The sequence below is a fragment of the Eublepharis macularius genome, chromosome 1 (genome assembly GCF_028583425.1).
Source record: "Eublepharis macularius isolate TG4126 chromosome 1, MPM_Emac_v1.0, whole genome shotgun sequence".
Lineage (NCBI taxonomy): Eukaryota > Metazoa > Chordata > Lepidosauria > Squamata > Eublepharidae > Eublepharis > Eublepharis macularius.
Genome location: NC_072790.1, coordinates 112462725 through 112480752, shown reverse-complemented (window position 1 = coordinate 112480752; position 18028 = coordinate 112462725).

Below are 18028 nucleotides of genomic sequence, written 5' to 3'. Positions count from 1 at the left end.
TGAGAATAAACTTTTCCTGAGCTGGAAATGGTTACTAAGTATAGAAGACAACATGTAAGACCTACAGTCATTGGTGCTTTCTACTGACATATTGTGAGATCCAAACCCCTGAATAGGCCAGAGTTTCTAGACCTGTGTTTTCTGCCATTTAAAGGTATTTGTATTACATCTTCTCTTGGTGTTGTCAGCAAGAAACACCATTGTACACACAGTAATTTGATTTGCCACATATGGATACAGTACCTCTTACACTGTGTGAGAACATCATAATCCTGAGTTGTCTTCAACTGTTGTTCCACTGGTAAAAGCAAATCTTTCCCTCCCTTCCCCTAACAGCCTCTTGTGATCCCCCCCCCAAAAGCCTTGCTGTGAAGAGAGACTCTTTTAGACAAACAGCCACATGCGTCAGAGGGCTCCAGTGAAAGGGGGACCAGAAAAGATTGCTCCTTCTCTCTCTCTTGTTCATGGAACAGTGTCAGTTCAAACCCTGAGAAACATAATCATATTTGTTAATGAATTATAATTGTCCAACCTCCCACCGAAGCTGTTCTTTGACACCATTCTTTAAAATGTAGTCACCACTAAGCTGGAGTTGAAAATCCAGGGAAATTCCAACATGCACACCCTCCCACAGGTTCCTCTGTAAACTATTAACAAGGTATATTTTATCTTCCACAAAACCTGGGTAGTCTCATGGCTGTCTTTCTAATCTTTCAGGTTTTTTAGCGTTCTTCTTCCGTTATATGGTTTCTTAGCATTTTAGATAACATTTTTCGTGAATTGCAGTTCATAGAACTGAATTTAACAGAAAACTGTGAAACCAGTATTATCAGTGCTGGCTTAAATGGTATCATTATGTTTATTTGCTACAATACAATACAGTGCATACAGATACAAAATAAATGGGTATAGTTTCCATTACGAATGTTTGTGTGTGCATGCATGCAGTATTTGAATATATGAGCACCAATCCATGTATGAGCATAAGATTGTCAGGGGGCACCATAAGGAGGGGTGTGCAATTTGAGATTCCAGTTTGGAAAAAAAAACAAATTGGCCTGAATCAGAAAGATTCAGTATTCCTGAATCGGCCCCAGCATTGCTGGCCCGATTCAGAAATACTGAATCAAAGCTTTCTGAAGCGGTTCACGGTGCTTTAAATTCAAATCCCAAGGCTGGCTTCAGCTGACCAGCAGAGGTGGAGGAGGCTCCCCCACCTGTCAGCTGAAGCAAGTGTTGGAGTAAAGTTACTGCCCCAGCACTTATTTCCCCCTATGGGAGAAGGGGAGAGAACTCCTTCGTCCCCCTCCCATCGGGTGAAATAAGCAGCGGGGCGGGAAGTTTGTCAGTATGCTCTGAATCTTTATGGAACATACCAAATGGGTTAATAAGCAATTTCCGAAGTGGCTTGCCCTTTCGGAAATTGCTTACTTTTGACTTTTTCCCACTTCGGAAATTATGAAGCCTATTTAAATCAACTGGTTTAAGAATGCCTAATTTACTGGAGACTACATGTATACTGCAATACACTAGAGAAACAGGCTCTCATAGTTTGAAAATGGCTTGTGGTATCCCAAAAACTGACCACCATTCTAAATCATTCTGATCTCAGCATACTGGGAAAATCTTCTCATGATGTCAATGAAAGACTTCAAAGCACAAGTTTTTGGCTACCACATTCTGCTACCATTCTCCTCTTTTCAAAGAAGCTGTACTCTGCCCTACAAATGAGACAATATGACCATTTATTTTGATTCTCTGTTGCAGTGGCCGTTGATGTATTGTGAAACCTATTTTGTACACAACACCATATCATTCAATTAAGTCTATATCACATTCTGTATTCAATTATAACTCTTCAAGTTACAGACAAACTTTTTCATCATACTCTGAAAAAGTTTTTTTTCGATTTCTATCTCCCCTTTTCTTTTTTGCAGTGAATATCCGATGAACAGTTTTGCTGATGCTTGCGCACTATTTTGTGATAGTTTGTTTGGCACTAATAAAAAGGTATTACATAACTTTTGTTTTTGAAATTTAGCCTAGTTATACTTGTCTCAGAACTTATGATTGTACTTGTTGAGTTTCATTCTACAGCTATTCTACATGAAACATGGTATAATTATTATGGCCGCCTGCAAGTAAATGCATTCATTTCATACAAGAAGAGCAGCAGCATGCAAAGCAAAATAACATCATCTTGAATGTTTTGCAGATGTTTTGAACATAAGCATAAATACACACAAATAAATAATGTAACACCTCTTTATAAAACGGCTCTTAGTATGAAAGAACAAACATTTGGGAATATCTCAGGAAGTACTTTTTAAAATATTTAAGAGGTCTTAATATTTAGCCATGGCATAGAAATGGTTTGTCTTTTAATGATTTGGTTGAAAATGCAACAATGTTCTAAACTTGATCAAAACAGTACCAAAGATATTGCATTTTTGAAATATAAAGAAGACAGAAGAGGGTTTGAATTATTCGAGAATGATAAATAATGCATTTTTTATACCTCATCTATTCAATATAAACGAATCTATAAAACTTAAATAACGTTCTCTTTTATTGTTAATTAACATCATTGGCAATCATTCCTGTGCAATGACCTGATACTTAAAAAAACACTCACTCCCCCCCCCTCCCTTAAATGCTGCTTTTAAGTCAGGGGTTCTGAAATTGCATTTCTATTTCATCCTATGAGAAACAGGAAAGACATTTGGCATCTCATCTGCAAAAAACAGCAGATGGAGAAGGGCCTCCCTACGTGTCCCATCAAGGGAATTGCAAGTTTAGGTGGGGGTTTAATAGATATCAAAGATTTACTGACATACTGTAGATTGCATGCCTTCACCCTTGCTATTATTTGTGCTGCTCTCTTTTAATGGAAATGAAAACAATTACAGAACAGAAGAAATTCAGTTTTTCACTGGGGTATCATACTGACAGATGTTCTAGGTGTAGGAATGTATAGACTGACCAGAAGAAGGTAAAAATGACATATTTGCACATCACATAATGCCAACTAAAACATGCTAATGACATTTATATTAAATCATAAAATACTGCTATAGTTATTTGTGACTTTTACCTAGGAAATGGCATTGTGAAACAAAAACAGTTAGTGTGTTTTTAAAATACAAATATGTAAATTTTACCTCTTTCTAACTGCTTTGTAATGGGAAGACCCAGGGCTCATTTCGAGGGGGAACATGCAGGAACGCAGTTCCGGCAGTTCCCCAAAGAGGTCACATGTCAGGTGTCCCCACCCACTTGACTCTCAGCCGTTTTGGGCTCGTTTCAGCCTGGATTGGGGCTGAAACAGCCCAGATCGGGCCTCTGATGGGTGGTGGATCACTCTCCCACTCAGCAGCAGCCCGATCCTGACCGTTTTGGGCCCCTTTTTGCCCATTTTCAGCCTCTTTTTGAAATTTTGGGCCCAATTTCAGCCCTGAATGGCCAGGATTGGGTCCAAAACAGCCAGGATAGGTGATGTCAGGGGCTGTGGCACACGCAAATCAGCTATGCTAATGAACCACGTCCAGTGATGGCAAGGGGCGTGGCATATGCTAATAAGTTATACTAATGAGTTCCTCCAGCTCTTTTTCTACGAAATGACCCCTGGGAAGAGCCTTTGAAAGATTAAAGCTGAAGTCCTCCCTCAGAATGGCACTCATCACCACCACCAGCCCACAAAAACATCCACATTCTTCTTCTTCTTCAAGCCATTACAATTTATTGCACTGGCACAGTATCTCCCTCTCAGTAGGTATATCTTGCTCATCATTAGGGACAGTGAAACATTTGTCAAACAAGAATTGTCATATTTTACAGTTATTGATGTAAATAATTAAATTAGAGGATATTTCAAAAATTCCTGGGAAAGGTATTCTTAAAGTAAACATTACATATTATGAGGAAAACATTGCTGCTGCTGCTGCTGCTGCTGCTGCTGAAACATGTATAGCACATGCAGCACATGGGAGGGATGGGGCCCAGAGCTTCGGAAGGAGACATAGGCATCAACCTCATGTGGTCTATTTCATTTCATTTTTTTTTCTTTTATGGCACATAACATTGAATGTACAGGATGGCATCAGTGATGATCATGTTTCCCAGATGCACCAAATTTAGAATAATCATGCTTAGCCAGTATTTCAATCTCCTTCAGGTTTTCTCTAGCTATTTTATGGGATTCTTTTTCATCATGGCAGCTTCCCATTCTGAGATGCATGTTTTTTTAATGAGGCTCCCCCAATCCTGATGGAAGAATTTTCAGACAAATGGTCAGCTGCTTGGGAAAGGAAGGGAAAGAGCTGTTTTGTTTCCTCCTTCTATGAACTCTTCTGCTGAATCCAACCCAATTCTCTCATCTTTTGAGATTCAATTGAGCACTTGTTCAGTCACCACCTCTACCTTTTGAAAAGGGCTCCGGGAAGTTGTGTGGAAGGTGCTATCTCTGCTGTCCTTTAGAAAGGCTTGAAAGTCTGTTATTTGAGCTGTGGGCTGATGACGTGGATAGATTAATGAGTCCATCTTTGGAAGGTTCTTTGGAAAGAGCCAGTTTGGTGTAGTGGTTAAGAATGGCAGGACTCTAATCTGGAGGACTGGGTTTGACTCCCCCCATTCTTCCTCTTGAAGTTAGCTGGGTGACCTTGGTTCAGTCACAGCTTCTTGCAGCTCTCTCAGCCCCACCCACCTCGCAGGGTGATTGTTGCGGGGATAATGACATGCTTTTTAAACTGCTCTGAGTGGGCATAAAAGTTGTCCTGAAGGGTGGCATATAAGTCGAATGTTGTTGTTGTTATTATAGAATACTGATCGTTAATTTGCTGTGCAAACCTGTTGTCTTTTATTTTAAATAAGCCTGAGTTATTAGGTTGGTAATGCAGTAAATATTTTAAGAAACAAATAAGATATTGGGGTGTCCACAATAAAGTAGCTGCCAACATACAGTATAACCTCCCATGATTAGATTTTAATTATCTGAAATTCCTAATAGTCTGAATTAACTAAGAAACTTCTCTAGACATCTATATGACAGTAGCTTTTATAAATACCACTACTTTTTATGTGAAATTCAAATCTGAGTAATTTGAAGGTTTTTCCAGAATACATCGATCAATAAGCCTGTGCTGCAATTAAAATATTTCTGGACAGTTTCTTCAGAAGCCAAATGCTTAATGGCCACATAGTTTGAAATAACCTTTAAGCACTGAAATCAACCTTCAAGTATTGCACATCAAGTGAGACATGCTGGTGGGGCAGTTTGAATGCCCTTCATTTTTTAAAGCCTCTTCCATAGCTGCTCTTTGAATAAACAGAGAGATTCAGTCTTTCTATGATGTTAACCTGTCAATTTTTTATACACACAAATACACACACAGCAGCAGAAAAGTACTGCTGTATAAAAAGGGCCACTGTGATTTGAAATGGGTTATAAATCTCAAATATTTCTATATAAAAGAGTGAAGCAGCTATGTCAAATTATCATACCCATATTTAAGAATTCTATTTCAATCTGAAGTCTGTGAATAAAGAACATAAAAGCTGATTTGAAGAGTTGGGGAAGTTTGTTATAGGAGAAAGTAATATTAAACTTTAAGTGCTTTGTGGAATATAATGATTGATAGTCCCAATACATTCCTAATCTTAAAAAATGATAGAAGCCACAAAGCAAGGTAGTCCGTCCCTGTATGCCATCGTCAAATAATAACTTTGTGACAATGTATGGAACTTTGAACCCAGCAGGATCACAAGACCTTTTGTGATCTGTATACGTGGCCAGGCACTCTGTCTACTTCGTACAAAAGCAACAAACCAAGAAAACAGTTCTTGGACATTTCTTCCAAACTCAAATGAAATACCACCAATATACATGAATTCATATTTAGGACTTAGTTACTTTTACCCAATGTACTTTTACCCAGTGTTTTGAAGCTACTGTGTGACATCACTGAAGTGCAAGTGCCCAATATCCCTACAGCTAATGCTACATTTTGCTACATTAGAAATGTAGCAAAATTAGAAATGCTACATTTTGTCCATTTGTCCAATGAGCTGCTGAAACCATCCTATACTGGATTCCTCCAAATTAGTGAGGAAAAAATGGTGTCCAGATTAATTGTTGTTTCTCTTTGGACTGATTCACATAAATGTTTCCTCCTATCACAAAGGTCGAACCTTTGTTTAGGCTCTAGTTCCTAACTGGTGATCACTTTATAATGATGTTATTTTGCAGCACTTGTGCAAATCCATATGCTGAAGGTGTGTATATGGCAGTTTGAGGAGGACCCAATTTAGGCATTCAGATTTCTTCCACAGATGAATCAACCATGGTTTAACAAAAAGAAAAGGTCAATTGCAGCACTAGTGCAGGTGGACCAACATAGCCTCATCTTTCATCTAACATTGTAAGCTGTCTTTCGAAAGCACATGATTTTCACATTTCCTGGCCTTCCAGTTTAGCACAAGACTACCTAACTGAGAATGCAGGAAACTGCCATCAGGGTGAAAATTTAAACAAAAAATCATTTGTTTCCAAAAATTCTTGACAGCAAACATTCACCATGTATTTTCTCAAAGTCTGAGAATATTTGACATATTTTCTCTAAACATTTGAAATGTGTATATGTGTACAAATAAGGTAGCATTATTTAGTATTGACATGCACTGATAGCTGACATGCATTAGTGTTTAATATTTTACTGTATTTGATAGCTGGTATACAACAATATTTAAATACTATCACTTTGGGTTCCAGGATGTCTGGAAGAAAGGAGAGTATATAAATGTTTTAATTAAAATATAAATAAATATATGCCAGTATTTGATAGATTATATGCAATGCTATAGAACCACTTATGAAATACATATCTGATACATACCATGCACACAGAAGACATTGCAAAAGCATTAAAGCCGTTGGATGACAAAATGGAATTAAGCTTTCTCCTAGGGTGTGTGTGGCCAAATATGTTCCTTGTCTCTCCCCCCTCCTCGTTGAGTTTGAAGGCATATCAACATATGCCTCACAGCTAGACTTTGTGAGTTCTTGGAACTCAGTCCAAAAAGGTTTAGAATAAGTTTCTTGAATCCAATGACTTCCTTTTGCTAAGACTTCCTCTGGACTTTCTCCAAAACCTACTGGAAGGGAATCATTGGAGCCAGCTTGGAAGAAACTAGTCATTAGAGTCAACTCAATGAAACTTGGGAGAAGCAACTAGATTGGAAGACAACAGCTTAAGTGCCTTAAAATGGTGGAGCTTTTATGCTTCAAGTGGTTAGCTTAATGTGTCTTTATGCGTATAAATGCCTGCAAGATTATGACCCTTGCATAGGTACAAGTTACTAGTGAACAAGTTATTTCTGTGTTCTTATCTATAATTTGCGTAATCTTTCTCAGCAGAAAACAAAAAGGATTTTTAAAGTAAATTTCTCAAGAACCCCACTGATCTTTCTCAGCAGGATTTCACTTTTCAGCTGTGTTCACTTCATTCTGGCTTTGCTAAAGACAATTTTATTACTCAGCTGCCAGTAGTATTGACCTTGACTTTGCTGTTTTCATCCTTATTACTGAAAATGTTTGTCAGGTTCTCCTTTAAAATAGGGAAAATCTAGTGCTGTGAGCAAAGAGGGAAAGCTGCAGGCAATAGGTAAGGTATACCCAATTTTGTTTAAAGGCAAGTGTTAAAAAAAATGAATCATATTTTAAACTATGCATATGTCATCCTGATGTGTTATGACTGGGTATGAGTCACTTGCCCACTCAGAAGAGACAAAAAAGTTAATAGCATAATTGTCAAATAAGATTGTTTTGATATTCAGTTATCTCTGTCACAAAAGCACATGGAAGCACATGTGTGTGTCTTTGGAATACCATTATTTTTATATGACAGCTGCACTTTGAAAAGTAAAATAATCAATAATTTATTCAGACCAGGGCTGGTTCCAAGTTTTGGAGGGCCCTGGTAAGAGAGTGCTAAGGGCCCCCCATGCCCACTACTAGGGTCACCTTCTTGCCCTCCCACTCACATGCCTCGATCTGCTACTGCATCCTTCCTGTACCCACTAGCAAGCTGTCCCACCACCTGCAGTCACAGCCACCCACACTACCTAGACATCCTTAACACAATGGTGCTAGATCGTGGGTGCAGCTAGGAGTGCAACTGCAATGGCCACCAGGAATGCTGATGCTTCGTGCACCACTCACATGCCCTTTTCTAGCAGTGCTACGCAGCATATGCAGCCGGGAGCAGGGGTGACAAAGCACTCACAAGTTGACAGTGGAAGGTCATGAATGCAGGCATCAGAGGATATGTGTGAGTAGAAAGGCAGCAGCAGTGGGATCCACCAGAAGACACAGGCTCTGGCAGCTGCCTCAGCTTGCCTTGTGTTGACACCAGCCCTGACTCAGGCTCTTAAGTCCAATATTAGAATGAGATCTTAAACTCTATTATATTTAAAAGGCATGCAGATGACTTAACATGAGGCAAATCATTGGTCCATCATGGTCAGTATAGAACCCTAGGACCTTCTGCATACCAAGCAGATGCCCTATCTCTGAGCCACAGTTCATCTTTATATAGTCATTGCAGCAACATTACTTTAAGAGGATTTCAGAAACAAATGTAGTTTAAAACCTTTAAAATATTTAAGTGGAAACCTTGCAAAAATATTGAGAGAGAACCAGGGCCGGTGCTAGAGGTTCTGGTGCCCGAGGCTGCACGCGTGCACACACGCTCTGCGCGCGCGCACATGCCGTGGACTGCGTGATGACATCATTGCAGATGTCATCACGTGCCACAGGGGGGCTGGGCAGCTCACAGAGCCCCGAGCACAGAAGCTTCAAGCTGCTGCTGGGGCGGCGCACGGAGGCTGCTCTGTGCGCTGCCCCAGCAACAGCTCATGGCTTCTGCGCCTGGCTGGGGCAGAGAAGCGCGCAGCGGAGCTGGCGTGGCTGGCTGCAGCCAGCCCCGTGCCGCCGCTGCCACATGCCCCAGCCGAGCGCAGAAGCTGCAAGCCACTGCTGGGGCGGCGCACGGAGGCTGCTCCGTGCGCCACCCCAGCAACAGCTCACGGCTTCTGTGACCGGCTGGGGTGGAGGAGCACACAGAGGAGCTGCCGTGGCCAGCTGCAACTGCTGCTGCAGCCAACCAGCCAGCTCCATGCCGCCACCACCACACACCCCAGCTGGGCGCACAAGCTGCGAGCCGCTGCTGGGGCGGCGCCCGGAGGCTGCGCCCGGCTGGGGTGTGTGGCGGCGGTGGCAGCGGCAGCATGGAGCTGGCTGGCTGGCTGCAGCAGTAGCTGCAGCCCAGTCATGCCAGCTTCGCTGCGCGCACCTGCGCCTCCGCCCCCGACACCCCCTCCGGCGCCCCTCAATGCCCACGCCCTGGAGAGAACAAGAGTGTATGTATGTGTTAGATCATAACCTCTCCTTTGGCCAGATGGGGCTCTTGTATCCATTAAAAGACTTCCCATGCTCACCAAGGCAACAAACATAGGCCTGCTGTTTTCTCATAAACGTATGCAGAATAATAGGATGACAGCTCTGGTTGCCAGGGCTGCCCTATCCAAAAGGCAAAAGGACAGTTGCTCTGCACCTGCCATCATCAGAGATGCACCATAAGTGAACCTGAGTGTCTATGAACTATGCATCCAAATGTGGATGTAGCACCCTGCATGGGACTGTGCATTTGTGGAGGTGAAATCTTCTCATTCACAAGCAGGGTGCACTTAATTCTGCTCTGTTGCTGATACACATTGGTACATCCACAGATGGTCCAGCATCCCCTCCTTTCCTTGAACTGTCTCTGCATGATCCTTAAAAGGCAAACCATGTTACTAGCGATGCACATTTTATCCTGGTGTGCCTGTGTAGGGGCACCAGGATAAAAAGTGTGTTGTGGCCAATACAGCCTCCAGAGGGTGCCACAGCGGCAGGATAGCCAGGCAAGCTGGCCCGACACTGTGGAGGGTGCCACCACCACAGGGCAGCCAAGCGAGCCAGCCTGTCCCTGCAGAGGCTGGTGCAATGGCGAGAAGGCCAAGTGAGCCAGCCCTGCCCTCTGGAGGCCATGCCATTTTCTAGGGCCTTTTTTAAAAAACAAGCTCTGTTGCTAGTCTCTAATAACTGCTACTTTTATATTTTAGCATATTGGACTTGGCTTCTGCCAAGCTAGAAGCGTTATGGAGAGGGAAGTTCTGATGAGCAAAGATAAGATAATAGCAGAGAAGATGCTGGCAAAGCGCAGAAGGAGAAAGCAAGTTGTGTCTGTGGCAGGAAACAACAACAGGTTGCATCCTTTTCCTGCTCAGACCCCCTTTCCCCAAAGCTGGCCCTATAAACTCAGGTGACCTGCGTTGTCTCTTGTATGTACAGTGGTTCTTACCAATGTACCAATCTCCCTGTAATTCCTTCTTCTATCCTGCACCAGAAATAGTGCACAACCATCATTCATTAGATGAGCAGTTCATTAGATGAGCTGGTGGAGGACTGGCATGGCCGTCTCTCTGAAGCCATCAATGAAATCGCTCCCCATCATCCTCTCCGTTCCCATGCCAGACTAGCCCCCCCCGGTACACGAGGAGCTATGGCGGCTGAAATAGGAACTGAGATGGCTAGAGTGAGTGTGGCGGCAGAATCAGAGTGAAGAGGAAAGATAATCTTATAGACCATTTATGAAGGCTTATGAGGTGGCTGTGAAAGCAGTAAAGAAGGATTATTATGCCACCTCCAAAGCATCTGCAAGCTCACGCCCAGTGAAATTATTTCAGGTAGTTCAGTCTTTGGTCTCCCTTTGAAGGGAGACTGCCAAATTAGGAATTCATCCATTAGCTGTGAGGCTTTTGGGAGCTTTTTTGCAGATAAAGTCTTGTCCCTCTGCCGTGACCTGCCGGCCACGGTTGATACAGTAAAGGAACTGGAGACCCCTTGGCTGTCTTCTGGTCCAATCCTGGATCACTTCAGTCTGATCTCCCAGGAGAATGTTGACAGGATCCTGCAGCTGGTGAGGCCCACCACGTGCCCCTTGAACCCCTGCCCCTTGTGGCTGGTTAAGGCCAGTGTTGATGGGCTGAGGGCTCCGTTGGAGGCTATTATCAATCTATCATTGAGCTCCAGGGTTTTTCCCGGAGCATTAAAGGAAGCTGTGGTGAGGCCTCTTCTGAAAAACCCAACTTTGGACCCCACCGATCCGTCCAATTACTGCCCAGTCTCGAACCTCCCGTTTCTGGGGAAGGTGATTGAGTGAGTGGTGGTGGAGCAGCTTCAGGGTTTCCTGAAAGATGCATCAGTCCTGGCCCCATTCCAGTATGGTTTCCGCCCGGGCCACAGGATTGAGACAGTGTTGGTTGCTCTTACAAACTATCTCCATAGGCACCTAGACCGGGGCAAGTCGGCGCAGCTGGTTTTGCTAGATCTCTCAGCATCATTTGACATGGTTGACCATGATCTGTTGGCCCACCACCTCGCTGATATGGGAATTTGAGGGACAGCCTTACAGTGGCTTGTCTCTTTTCTCCATGGTCGGGGACAGAGTGGCGCTGGGGGAGAGGTTATCAGCACGCCAACCATTGGTGTGCAGCATCTCTCAGGGGCGTTACTCTCCCCTTTGTTGTTCAATCTTTATATGTGCCCTCTTGCCCAGCTGGCACGGAGTTTCGGATTGGGTTGCCAATCAGTATGCAGATGACACCCAGTTGTATCTGTTGATGGACAGACGGCCTGGCCCTGCTCCCAATGCCCTAATTAGAGTGCTAGGGGCCGTGTCTGGATGGGTGAAGCAGAGCAGACTGAAGTTGAACCCCACGAAGACGGAGGTCCTGTACTTGGGCTGTGGGGGAGTAGATGTGGGGATTCAGCTCCCGGACTTTGATGGGGCACCACTTGTGCCTGTCTCATCGGTCTGGTGTCTTGTCATGACACTGGATTCCTCCTTGTCTATGGAGGTCCAGGTCACGGCAGCTGCCCGTACTGTCTTTTTCCACCTTCGACAGGCCAGGCAGCTTGTCTCCTATCTCTCAACCAATGACCTAGCGACAGTGATCCATGTAACAGTCTCTTCCAGATTGGATTACTGTAACTTTCTCTACACAGGGCTTCCCTTGGGTTTGACCCAGAAATTGCAGCAGGTTCAAAATGCTGCTGCTCATGTCCTGACAGGAATTTCATTCAGGGCATGTGTGATCCCTACTCTACAGCAGCTACATTGGCTCCCCATGGAGTTCCGGATCAGGTTCAAGGTTTTGGTCTTGACCTATAAAGCTCTAAACAGACTGGGACCAGCATACCTGAAGGACGGCCTCTCCCCTTATGTACCCCGGAGTGCCCTTAGATCGGCAGGTAAACACCTACTGGTGGCCCCTGGCCCCAGGGAGGCTTGGCTGGCCTCAACTAGGGCCAGGGTATTTTCTGTCCTGGCCCCGACCTAGTGGAACTCTCTGTCAGAAGACACTTGGGCCCGCCAAGACCTTATAACTTTTTGGCGGGCCTGTAAGACAGAGCTTTTCCGCCTGGCATATGGTTGAGGCCAGCACTTGGATCCATTCTAAGTAGCATCCCTGCCAGTGTCCTACTAGCAGGGGAGGGTTATATGGTCCATCTGCCCCTATGTGCCAGGGAGTTAGAGTTTACCAACCCGCACCTCCACCCTCTTTCCCCTGTGTGTATGGTGTGCAGGGAAAGGAGAATGGCGCCCCATCTGGGATATTGAAATGTATGCTGCTATATAAGATTTGATTTTATTGTTTTACTGTTTTATTTGTTTAACTCTGTAATCTATCTGTTGCTGTAACCCGTCCTGAGGCTGCTTGCAGGGAGGGCGGGCTATAAATGTAATCAATCACTTTCCTGAAAAATATTTTGAGATTTGGCATGTTATGTTTTGGTCAGATTTTCTATTGCTTTTTGCTCAAGTTTGTGCCTATATAAGAGTTTTTAATATGGTTTAAAAATAGCTTTATGTCTATATGGGGAGGGGTGGCATGATATAGCCTGATATCCTCAGATCTCAGAAGCTAAGCAGGTTCAGTATGTGGATGGGCAGCCACCAGGGAAGACTCTGCAGAAGAAGACAATGTCAAAACACCTCTGCTTCTCACATGCCTTCAAAACCCCTTGCTGGGGTTGCCATAATTTGATTGTGACTTGATGGCACATATACACATAATAAAAGAAGCCACATCTTCCAGTTTGCAGGATCTGAGCAAGTCTGTTAATAATAGGTCATTTTAGAGGTTTTTCCTTCATCAGCTCGCCATAGGTTGGAGGCAACTTGATGACACATAACACACACACCCAAATGCAGACTCCACAAAATTCCTTGCCTATCAAACCTCTTCTTGCTCCTCTCTCCATTTCTTCCTTATGTCTAATAGGGTATGCTGCATCAATGCCAATCGATGCTGGAACTTCCACACCACCCAAGGTGACAGTGGGGTTTCCAAGAACGAACACACTGACATCCGTCATTGATATTTGAGTCCGTCTGACGGGGAAAGCAGTTTAGAAATGTAATATAATAAATAAATAAATAAATAAATAAATAAATAAATAAATAAATGAATGAATGAATGAATGAATGAATGAATGAATGAATGAATGAATGAATGATATTTATTGCCGAGTTGTGAAAAACAAATGCCTCATGATTACAATCATCCATCCAGCCTCTTCATCAGTAAATCTGCCAGTGTGGTCAATTGTTCCCTGAAGTAGCATGAAGTAATATTTTTAATTATTGGAATACTTGTTGTGTACATAAAAATATCCTGACTTGGATGGCCCAGGTGAGCATGATCTGTCAGATCTCAGAAGCTAAGCAGGGTTGGCCTTGGTTAGTAATTGGATGGGAGACCTCCAATGAAGACCAGGGTTATTATGCAGAGGCAGGCAATGGCAAACCACCTCTGTTAGTCTCTTTCCATGAAAACCCCACCTGGGGTTGCCATAAGTCAGCTATGACTTGAGGGCACTTTATCTCTCTCACACACAAACACATCTGTAATGAGACATAATTTCTTTATCCTTCTTCTGGTATCTAAAGGGCTCATATTCCCCATTCAATTTGTATAGCTCTTCTCTGTACCTTTTCCCACATGCACTATAGGCTGATAAGAACTGCACACGTTGATCAAAATATAGTGAACTGAAAGTAGGACAAATACTATTAAAAAACCCAGCATATTCCTTTTAACTACTAGGCACCAAGGTGTCAAAGATTTACAAACTACATTTGATAAGGTTTTGTTCCTAACTAAAGCCAGTTCCCATAGTTAAGGCACACCTGAGGTGTCTGTTCATTTAAAAAGAACTACCTTGTGAAGCTTTTTAATCCATTGCCTCATCAGTGAGCTGGCATGGAGTAGTGGATACAGTGATGGACTCAGATCTGGGGAGACCCAGGTTCAGATCCCCACTTCTACCATAGAAGTTCACTGTGTGACCTTGGGCCTGTCACAAACTCTCAGCCAGCCTATCTCACAGGGTTGCTGTTATAAGAAAATGGAGGAGGGGAGAATGCTGTTCTAAGCCACTTTGAATGCCCAGCTCCAGAGAAAGGGTGTGCAAAACTAAACAAATGAGCCAGAAATCGTTGTTTCATTTTGTTAAAGTGGCTTCTGAAGCTGAACCAAATTTAGGAAATCAAATAATAATGACATTGTTCCACCAAAAAGTTCATGTGTTTCATTTAGGTTCTTATCTTGCAATGGCAGCAGTAGACAAGCAGGAACTGGACCTGCACAGCTGCATCTTGTTTTCCTTAACAGCATTCGCCAATTGTATCCTAAGGGGAGAAAGCCCTTATGTTCTAAATTAACTCTGCTGGCAGGAAGGGGGAATGTGTGCAATGTGCATGAGTGTATCTCTCCTCCCGCCCATCACTACCCAGGCAATGGCACTGTCTCCTGGCCAATCAGGTCTTCATCTATTGGCTTTGGAAACTTCAATCATAAGCTGCAATTTGGAAGTCACTTCCCTGGGAGAAAGAACTATTGAATAACATGGGACTTACATCTGAGTAGACCTGTTTAGGATTGCTCCTTCCATCCATCACCCACCAAAACATTAATACTTATGTTCATTTTTACTTAAGACTACCAGATCCAATATGACTTAGATTTATGGGCTGCTCTGTATTAGATTTAACAAGAAGAAATATCACTTAAAGAAATATCATTAATTGATTGCGCTGGCTTGGATTCTGTGAAAAAGTTCCACTAACACAAGGGATTTCCTTGACTTCCCCTTCCTACAGCATCCCTAAATGCACTGGAAGTGCTGCTTCCAGGGGAAAGGAGACCGCAGGAAAGCATGACGGATAGGGTTGCCAACTCCAAGTTGGAAAATTACTGGGGCTGGGGTTATAACCTGTTTTTTTGACAACTACAAAATCAAAGCAGATAACAAAAGTTAACACAATAAAGCTAACTAGTAAACAGCAATAAGTAAAAACCAGTAAATATACATACATACACAGAGAGAGTATATATTAAAAAACCTTTTGTACTCAGCATGCAGAAATTAGGCTCTTAGACAAATGGTATTGAAAAAATATTTAACTTACATTTATTGAGGTAACTTCCAATTCATAGCATTTTTTGTGAAAGACAGAAGAAAGAATCCTAGTCTAAAGTGAAATTTCTTTATTATCATGGTCAGCTTGTCCTGCATCATGAGTGCATGGGTGTACAAGGGCAAATCCCCATGGCAGGAGAGAGATGTGGATGCATCCTGTACCTTTGGAAACCACAATGAGAAAGAGATAAGAGCGGCCTCTTGCACACAATAGACACAGGAAGGGAAGGTGTGGTCAAGGAGGCATTGCAACCTTAGACAAAGAGGGGCATTTTGCTCATCAGGAAAATAACACATACACCCAGAGAGACATGCAGCACCTCCCAATGTTCAAGCTAAGTCACCTATTCCAACAGTGCCTACTGCCACTGATTAGGAATATTTTCCTTTATGACCCAAAGTGAGCACTGCAATAAGGGTTTTTTCTTCTACTCAGTGGTTTTGGAGGAAACCCTTTGTACTTTTGGTTTGACTGCATTACAGTCTACTTTGTCTATTGAATAGGTTATAGCTTGCAATGTCCGTCTGGGTTAAGGGTTAGTATGTTTAAATGAAGTGCCTTGCTAAACTTGCAGATGAGGAAGTTTTCTCTAGACCAGCTTTGAGAGGATTGGAACCACCTCGAACTCTGATGTTATAATAATTTACAATATGAACATAAAAATCTAAAGCTATGATTATTTCCCCCTTATCTGAATTGACTATAGGAATGAAGCTTCTTTATTTGGTCTTTTTTTCCCACTGATTACTGTCAGAAAAATCTGGTTGAAATATTTTGTCTGTGTGTACATATGTATGTACACTTGGTGGATAAAGGGGCAGTAGCCCTAAAAAAGGCATTAGCCCTGAAAGACCTGGGACTGAAGGCCCACATGGGCTAGCCTGCCTCACCAACCCAGGGCTTGGGTGATAATCGGTCACCCAGGGGTCCCTCAGCATATTTTGGGATTTGTGAGTACTGTAGAGCAAAGAACATTTAGGAGTTCTGAGCCAGTGTGGGGTTACCCAGACATAAGACTGATAGAGTAATCCTAAGCATGCTGTTCCTACATTGGGCAGAGAGTTGGACTAGATGGTCAGTAAGGTCCCATTCCAACTCTATGATTCTATGATACTCTTCTAAGTCCATTGAAGTTAATGGGTTTAGAAGGATATGAGCAAGGGACCCACAAGGACTTGCAGGAGGTATCTCATTTTCCCCTCCCCAGCTATTACACTTCCCTGAAAGCCCCCATAGCTACTCTTCATTTCTATTTTCTTGATTCCTTCCCACTCATTAGCCAACCAATCTTTATCTGCCCCCCATCCCTCCTTTTCTTCCCTGTACCCAGGAATACTATGGCCCAATTGCACAATGGGAGTATCAAGTTGACTGATGGTTGCTGGTGGGATTGACACCAATGAGTCCTCTCCTCTGCAGTCTTGAAAAGAGCCTCTCCCTACACTTGCCTTAGACTGACATAAACCAAGGCTTGGAGGCTGACAATACTGTTATGATTGCCTATCAATGGACACTGAGTGCATTCATTTCTTAATATTACAAACACTACAGTTTTCTATTAACTTGGGGGGATTTACACACACACACACACACACACACCCCATTTTATTTTTTTATATTTCATATTTTTAAAAAATAATTTTCTATTTTGAAAAACAAAGTAATAGTATAGAGGGTACAGTAAAGAGAGAAAAGAATTACATAACATAATCTTGTGGCTCAGAATAGTTATATATAATAAAATATTTAAAACAAAAATATTTCTTCCCAACATCCCCTTCATTAATTTTTTTAGGACACTGTCTGAATATAGTAATATTTGCTTATGTTAGAATACATTTATATTAAACATTTTAAATTCATATTCAACATTTGGATTCAATATATATGTTCAACATTTATACTCAACTTTCAACATCCTAATTTTCAGATTTCATAGCTCATCTGTTTTGCACCTACATTATTAATTTCAACTTTACTGCATATTCAATATTACACACTTTCTCCACTTCTACCTAACCAGTATAATTTTTATAAACAGAAAATATTTCAAAATATAAAAAGTCTATTATATATCTCATAATAAAAAATAATAATAAAGAATACTTCTACTCAAAGATTGTTTCTATATAGGTTTATAGTCAAGATATTAAATTAAAAACTTATTCTACTTCTGGTTTACAATACATTTATGTTTAATTTATATATTTTTCTCATTCTAGATTTGTCTTTACTTGCATAATACGTATTTCAGATTTTTATGCATATCTAGGCCCATTTTTCTGTTTTGTAGAAATATCTGTCTTGTCATTCTATTCATGACTCCATTCTCTGGCTCTAAGTATCCACAGATTTGGTTGTGTTGAGAATTAGATATATTGATAACCCTATTTAGGGTTGCACTTAGTCACCTTAGTCTTGTTGCAAGAGCATTAGATACTATA